Source organism: Cottoperca gobio, chromosome 13 (genome assembly GCF_900634415.1).
Source record: "Cottoperca gobio chromosome 13, fCotGob3.1, whole genome shotgun sequence".
Lineage (NCBI taxonomy): Eukaryota > Metazoa > Chordata > Actinopteri > Perciformes > Bovichtidae > Cottoperca > Cottoperca gobio.
In genome coordinates this window covers 12621728-12630144 of record NC_041367.1, presented here as the reverse complement: position 1 = coordinate 12630144, position 8417 = coordinate 12621728, and positions in this window count along the sequence as shown.

Sequence of the window (8417 nt, the reverse complement as noted above, 5' to 3'; positions counted from 1 at the left end):
GGCATATGTGAAATAATCTCAATCCTTTACTTTACTTCAAAATGAACTTCCTTGCGAGATACAGTACACTTCTGTGTACTATGCGGCTCAATATCTCCCCAAAAGTTGTCCTCTCAGCCGATTGTTTTACAAAGGAATTGTGCTTATGTGCTAAATGGGTGTGTAAAAATATAATGTATGTATAATGTACAGTGCAAGAGGGAATCTTATTTCGTGTTATAGAGTTATGGCTTGTAACACAACACAGTGTACATTTCAACTGTTAAAGTACCCAATATACACTAAGTGAACTTACCAGCACTCAGTGTTTTCTTTGCCTGCTGCACAATAAACCATTTGAATTTCCTGACTCTGCAGTAACACACAACAACTATAGCTATCGTATAAACCCGTTTTCTAAATATAGTCCAGTGAGAGGGAGCTCTGCAAATCTCTGTATTGAAATACCCACTTGGCTAAAGAGATACAGAGGCTGGGCCGGGGACGAGTGTAGAGTGGCACAAGTTGGAGCTTTGGCAGTGCAAGGAGAAACGGAGAGAGGGAGAGAGAGGGGTGGGTGAGTGGGGGGAGCAAGACAAACTAGAAGATAGAGATAGAGATAGATAGAGATAGATAGAGAGAGAGAGAGGGGTGGGTGAGTGGGGGGAGCAAGACAAACTAGAAGATAGCGAGAGAGAGCGAGAGAGAGCGAGAGTAATGATCTACACATGGTTTCATGCTGGAGCCTCAACATAGTAACCATAGACACATGCTGGGGCCTCCTGGGACTCATCAGCAGGACACAGCTGTGAGCTGGACAGCAGAATTCTATTAGCACCAACTATGCACACATGCGCTTGCGCTCTCTCACACACACACACACACACACACACACACACACACACACACACACACACACACACACACACACACACACACACACACACACACACACACACACACACACACACACACACACACACACACACTATTTGACTGTGTTTTGGCATACTACAAAGACCATTTACTCTCCAATAGACCTACTACACCCCTGATTGCAGGTCCAAAATATACTGGATCACTTGGTTCATCTAATTGCCTACACACAGGTTGAAGGGTTTGACAAATTTAGCCAATGAGCCGAGACAACATTCTATGGAATCCCTACAGACACTAATAGTTTATTTTGTAAGACACTGACAAGCACACCTCAATTCTTCAACGGGTCATGTAATACCTGTTGATAACAGCTAGTTTAAACTTCATTCGTACACCTTGGCTAGTCTTCTATACTCTGAAAAACACAGGCCCATGAACACTGGTTTCATAGAACTTAAACAAACACAGGTATCCACATAGCAATACAAACACACATTAAGCTAAGTGCATACATGCGTATATGTGATGACAAGCCCATTACTTCTCTGTGGAGGTAAACATATACATCAAATTATACCATATGAAGCAGCCAGTCAATAAATTAGTCAACGTCAAAGCGTAGCACCATTATGATCCGTGTGGAAGCTGGCAGAAAGGGGGAGGAACCCTAGGGTGAAGCCAAAATGAAACCCTTTCAAATCATCCTTTTCTGGCTCCATTGCCTCCAGTCCAACCTTACTCCTCAATAAGAGCCTTAATGAACTCTGGCTTGGCAGTAAAGCTTCAAGTGATACCCTAGTTACACACATGCTCTGCTAACGCTTATTTGTGTGCACCACCAACGCCCTTTGTTTGCACCCTCACTCCTTATACTATTGTATCCCTCTTTCCTCTCTTTCTGCTTCTTTCTCTCCAAGTGTGACATGTTTGTCTAGCTAGTGGAGGCAGTGATTTAGTGCTGCTGAGAATGATGACTCTGCCAGAGGGGCTGGCAGGGCACTGTCTCACTGTCATACAGTTACTCCAGCATGGGGGGGATGGAGGGGTGGAGAAGTAAAGGGAAAAAAAGGGAGAGGGACACGAGCAGAGTGAGAGAGAGGCTTGAGGGAAAGAGAAACCACCGTCTTTTATGGAGACCAATCCTCCAAGCCTCACTGCCTAGGCCAACTTTACAGGATATATTGGACAGTTCCACACTACCCTGCCCCCCACCCCTCCAACTGCTCTCTTTTCTCAGCTCTTTTTCATGCTCCCCTCCTTTTTGGTTTCCAACAAGGCAAGCCTGTAGGCGAACTCTAGAGAGGTGTAAAAGTATTACCATGTCAACAAGTGCCTTCTACTCTAACCCACTTTACGCACACAGGCACCGGCTCACACACTCGCACAAACGAAAGAAGAAAAAAAATTGGGGTCAATCATCTGCAAGAAGGACCTTAGTATACACTGTTCCACAGAGTGTGCCAGAATAAGTTCAGCAACACAGAAAACCAAAGCCTGTTCGGCACAAAGGACCTGGAATACAAAGGAGAAACCATTATCCCCACATTCTGGAAAGGAAACTAATGAGCTCCTTGGGATGATAGATTAAGTCTCCATGTAAGTACTGAATCTTACAGTCATATGCTGTTCACACTCTAAACTAGGCTTCAACAGGCCTGGAAAGCTCATCAAAATAGGTTAAAAGGGAACCAGTAAAATTATTCCTATGAAAACAAGAGAGAAAACAGTGGAGGAAGAGAGCTCTGACGGGTGAGATCGACCAATTGCCCGTTTCAGAACTTGTGGTCTCTTTCTACCAGTTCGATATGTATGGAGGGAGCAGGCTTACGACAGCGAGAGAGCAGAAAGGAAGAGCGCAGAGAGCAAGAAATAGCATGCAAAAGCACAGATTTGTAAAGGGAGGGAGGGGTAAAGCAAGTGGAGAGAGAGCAAGAGAGAGAGAGGAGTAGCCCTGCCCAGTTGCCTGGGGAGAAAACTGCTCTGCTGCTGACTCAGGACTCTCTTTGTTTGACAATGCTCCCTCACTCTTGCTCTCTCTCTCTCTCTCTCTCACACACTCCCTCTCCCTCTCTCTGACACTCTCACAGTTACTCGTCTTTTTTCAAACACTCAGTCACCATCTTTTCTCATGCGCACATGCTCTTTCTTTGCCAGACTCATGCCAATAATTGCTCTTTGACTTACTTATCATCTTCTCTCCTGCATATTAACCCTTCTCTGCTGTTTTTCCACACCCTACCCTCTACATATGCCAGTCTCTGCTGCTTCTGCTGCTTTTCCCCTTTTTTGCAGTGTCACTTTTCTTTATCTGAACTATAATGTTCAACGTCTCCTTCTCATGATAAAGGCTTGCAGTCTAATAAATCTACAGCGGTTTCATCTGCCTTTTCATGCTTCACTAACAGTGGTTCACGATCAGGACCAGAGCTTTGGGCCATTTTATTCTCTTCCAGCAGCGGCAATCTCCAGATGTTGGCTTGCCGGCAGTTGGCAGCAAACTGCCAGCACAGGCTCAGGTATATGCTCCCAAATGATAGAGGGGGAAACTGTTAGGAGGGACTAATTGAGAAGACAGGGAAGCATGAAGTCTGGCCATTTGGGAGAAGGTGGCATGTCATAGAGGACGAGAGTTTAGGGCGAAGTAAAAATAAGACTACAAGACGACTGGCAGACTAACGGATAGTCAAGAGTGATAGACTGAGGGAAAATAATAGTTGGCAGCTATAAGGATGGCAGACAAAGATCCTATAGAGAATGAGGCTGCACGTTAAAGAGGGAAGGGAGGAGAAAGAAACAGCGAGAGGAGCGATGGTGATTCCAGCTGGACGTGGACCCATTCCCAGAGTGGCAATGCTGAGCAAGGCTCACAAAGACCCTAAGAGGACCCCCCGGACTCACCCAGAAAAAAAAGGGAGGTAAAGAGGGCCTCAGGGAAGGCAGAAGGGAAAGGGAGCCAAGAGGGGGAGCACTGATAAGCATGAGGTAGTCCAACACACCCTGACACAGGGAGGAGGGAGGCATGTGCAGCCAAAGGAGGAAAGATAGAGAGGGATTTATACATTACACTTTACCAAGGAAAGCGTGCTTATATCTCATAGACAAAGAGGAAGGGAAAAAGGTAGCTCAATCTCCCACTTAAGTTCATACAGAAAAGCGGTTAGACCAATGAACTAGCACAAAGCCTTCGGGACGGATAGACAGATAAGGGAAGAAGCAGTTTTTGGAGCTGGCAGACAATCACAGCTAGAGATAATAAATCATTGATTATCATGATTGAGAGCCATTTGACAATCACATGAGATAACAGGCAGTATCCACAAGTATATACCAGTGGTTTCACACTTTTACTAACCCTATTCTTGAAAACAACGCTGCCATTATGAGCTATAACTTTGATACATGATTTACTCATCTCCCAAAACCCTGGGAGGGTGACAGCTGTTATCACAGTTTGGAAGGAAAACTGCAAGCATGTACACTCCGAGAAAGGAGGCATTTTTAGTAATTACACATGTCAAGACGGTCAGTAAGAAACAGGGCTTGAAACCATCTCATGATCCTAACTAGGTTGCCTGTGGTTATTATAACCTACGAATAAGGGAGTAGAAAAAAGAGGTGCGGAGAGGAGAGGGAAATACGGGACATGTACACTGGTGTATCAGTAAAGCAGATCAGGAGAAGGAGGGGAGTAATAATCGCTAAGTTAAATGAGGCCTGGGTTTAAGGCCATGTTCAAATAGACATTCATTTGAATGAGCCGGTCTGGCAAATGCTGGGACGTCCGGCAAAAAAGTTGAAAAAGGCTCATTTTTCAACACACAATGTGATGTCATCAGGAAAGGCACTGCGGTGGACTGTGTCGCTTTAACGCTGTGCTACCGGCTAAGTTCATAGAGCATCAAACCAAAAGGTGAAATAATGATGAAATCTGGCCTTGATTACAAGATTCTGCCCTGCTTATTACAGCAAAGCACCAAACTTTGATCAGCTCTTGGGACAACGTCCTGCAGTTTATCTGACCCGTAAGAAAAGTAGAATGTCCTATTCATTTATCATTAAAGTTTCTTAAACACTGACGGAAAAAAAAATCTGCAGAACTTAAGTTACATGTGTAACATGATTTCTCATCTAACCCATGAAATTAAAGAAGAAAAAAAAAAGGGAAGCACTATTGTGCAGTAATTAGAAAAGCAAAACCAAGCAGCAACTACATTTATGTATGTGAGCATGGGTGTACAGTGGAGACAGAAAAAACAAGCACAGTGAAGAGAAGGGGGAGGAAGGGGGAGGCGGAGTGAAAGAAGAGAGAGGGTGCTCGCCTGGCACAATGAGTCCTACTTGTTAGCCGGTGACAGTGTCAGGGATCGTGACAGGGTCCAGACGCTAGACACCAGCTGCAGCGCCTCGTAAATAGACTGCCGTCTCGCAGGCACATTTGCACGGCAATGGTTGCACACACACGCACACACAGGCATGTGGGCACATGCATATACTATGGCAGGCACACAGACAGACACTGACTTATTGTCTCTACCACATCTTGTAAAAAGGGACAGTGAACCTCTTTGTGTTTTGTGTCCTGTTAAAGCTCATGTGAAGAGAAAATGTACTCCACACACAGGAACTCCAAACTCAACAAAATTGCAATGAAAATAATTAAATATGTATTAATAATTCAATAATGTTTTCATTATAACTAAATGTTGATGCTCTATGGAAAAACAAAACAGAACAAACTTTGTGTTCAGTCAATGTGTAGCGTGCTCAAACTAAAACACTAATCTTTCCAAGTACTTTTGCCTCGATGTAAACTGTGAGTGTGTGTGAGGATGTGTGAGTGTGTGTGTGTGTGTGTGTGTGTGTGTGTGTGTGTGTGTTCCCCCCTCCATGGTGATAATGAGGGGGGTAACAAACTACATCTGCCCTGTGGTGCGTGGAGGAAGAAAATGTTGAAGAAAAAAAGGAAAAAGAGTAAGCGAGAGTTGAGAGTTTAGGGCGAGAGGAGAGGCGAGCTGGACGGGAGGTGAAGGGGTTAAATGCGCAGGACTGATCCTGCTGAGCCAGCAGCAATACGTTAAAGTGCAAGGTTTCATTGTAGCAGATACAGAATGAAACTCCTTCCCATTAGTCACGCGAGTAACTGAAAAGACTCTGTGCACCGCTTAACCCTTACTGCACCGCAAACATCCATCAGCAACACAGGGATCATGCTCTGCTGCAGGATGTCACAGTATATATTGGAATTCATGTGTCCCTCAATGAAATGCAGCTCCCCAGTGCCGGCAGCACTCATGCAGCCCCAGACCATGATGCTGCCACCACCATGCTTGACTGTAGGCAAAACACATTTGTCTTGGTACTCCTCACCAGGGTGCCGCCACACACGCCGGACACCATCTGACCCAAACAGGTTTATTTTGGTCTCATCAGACCACAGGACATGGTTCCAGTAACTCATGTTCTTGGATTCATTGTCTTCAGCAAACTGTTTGCGGGCTTTCTTATGCATCGGTTTCAGAAGGGGCTTCTGTCTGGGGCGACGGCCATACAAACCGATTTGATGCAGTGTGCGGCGTATGGTCTGGGCACTGACAGGCTGACATCCCACTTCTGCAACCTCTGCAGCAATGCTGGAAGCACTCGCACGTCTATTTTTGGAAACCAACCTCTGGATATGACGCTGAGCACGTGGACTCAACTTCTTTGGTCGACCCTGGCGAGGCCTGTTCCGAGTGGAACCTGTCCTGGAAAACCGCTGTATGATCTTAGCCACTGTGCTGCAACTCATTTTCATGGTGTTGGCAATCTTCTTATAGCCAAGGCCATCTTTGTGAAGCGCAATAATCCTTTTTTTCAGCCGCTCAGAGAGTTCCTTGCCATGAGGTGCCATGTTGTCCAGCATTCAGAGAGAATTGTGCCCAAAACACCAAATTTAACAGCCCTGCTTATCATTTACACCTGAATCCTTGTAACACTAACGAGTCACATGACACCAGGGCGGGAAAACAACATCATTGGGCACAATTAGGACATGTTCACTATGGGGTGTACTCACTTTTGTTGCCAGCTGTTTAGACATTAACAGCTGTGTACTGAGTAATTTTCAAAGGACAATAAATCTATACTGTTATTCAAGCAGCACACTGACTACTTTAAGTTATATCAAAGTTTCAGTAGGATAATGTTATCCCCTGAAAGGATATAACAGAATATTTGCAAAAATCTAAAGGGTGTACTCACTTTTGAGATATACTGTATTTCAACAGTGAGAGACAGAATATCAAAAAGAAAATACAGAAATCTACATCATATAAAAGACATAAATTGATTTGTATTTAATGGTGTGAAATAAGTATTTGATCCCCTTGCAACCAACAAGAATTCTGGCTCTGACAGACCGGTTAGATAAGTCATTTCGTTTTAAGAAAATACTCCTAATATCAACCTGTATAAAAGACACCTGTCTCAACTCGTTACCTGCATAAAGACACTTGTCCACAGAATCAATCAATCAGATTCCAACCTCTCCACCATGGGCAAGACCAAAGAGCTGTCTAAGGACATCAGGGACAAAACTGTGGACCTGCACAAGGCTGGAATGGGCTTCAAGACCATCAGCAAGCAGCTGGTGAGAAGGAGACAACTGTTGGTGCGATTATTCAAAAATGGAAGAAACACAAAAAGACCATCAATCGCTCGGTCTGGGGCTCCACACAAGATCTCTTCTCGTGGGATATCGATGATCATGAGAAAGGTGAGGGATCAGCCAAGAACTACACTGAAGGAACTTGTCAATGATCTCAAGGCAGCTGTGACCACAGTCACCAAGAACACTATTGGTAACACACTACGCCGTAATGGATTAAAATCCTGCAGCGCCCGCAAGGTCCCCCTGCTCCAGAAGGCACATGTACAGGCCCGTCTGAAGCTTCCAATGAACATCTGAATGATGCCGAGAAGGCCTGGGAGAAGGTGATGTGGTCAGATGAGACCAAAATTGAGATCTTTGGCATCAACTCGACACGCCGTGTTTGGAGGAAGAGAAATGTCGACTATAACCCCAAGAACACCATCCCCACCGTCAAGCATGGAGGTTGAAACATTATGCTTTGGGGATGTTTCTCGGCTAAGGGGACAGGACGACTTCACCGCATCGAGGGGAGGATGGACGAGGCCATGTACCGTAAAATCTTGGCCGATAACCTCCTTCCCTCAGCCAGGACACTGAAAATGGGTCGTGAATGGATCTTCCAGCACGACAATGAGCCAAAACATACGGCCAAGGCAACAAAGGAGTGGCTAAAGAAGAAGCACATTAAGGTGATGGAGTGGCCTAACCAGTCTCCGGACCTTAATCCCATATAAAATCTGTGGAGGGAGCTGAAGCTTCGAGTTGCCAAACATCAGCCTCGAAACCTGAAGGATTTAGAGAGGATCTGTAAAGAGGAGTGGACCAAAATCTCTCCTGAGATGTGTGCAAACCTGGTGACCAACTACAAGAAACGTCTGACCTCATTGCTGGCCAACAAGGGTTTCTCCACCAAGTATTAAGTCATGTT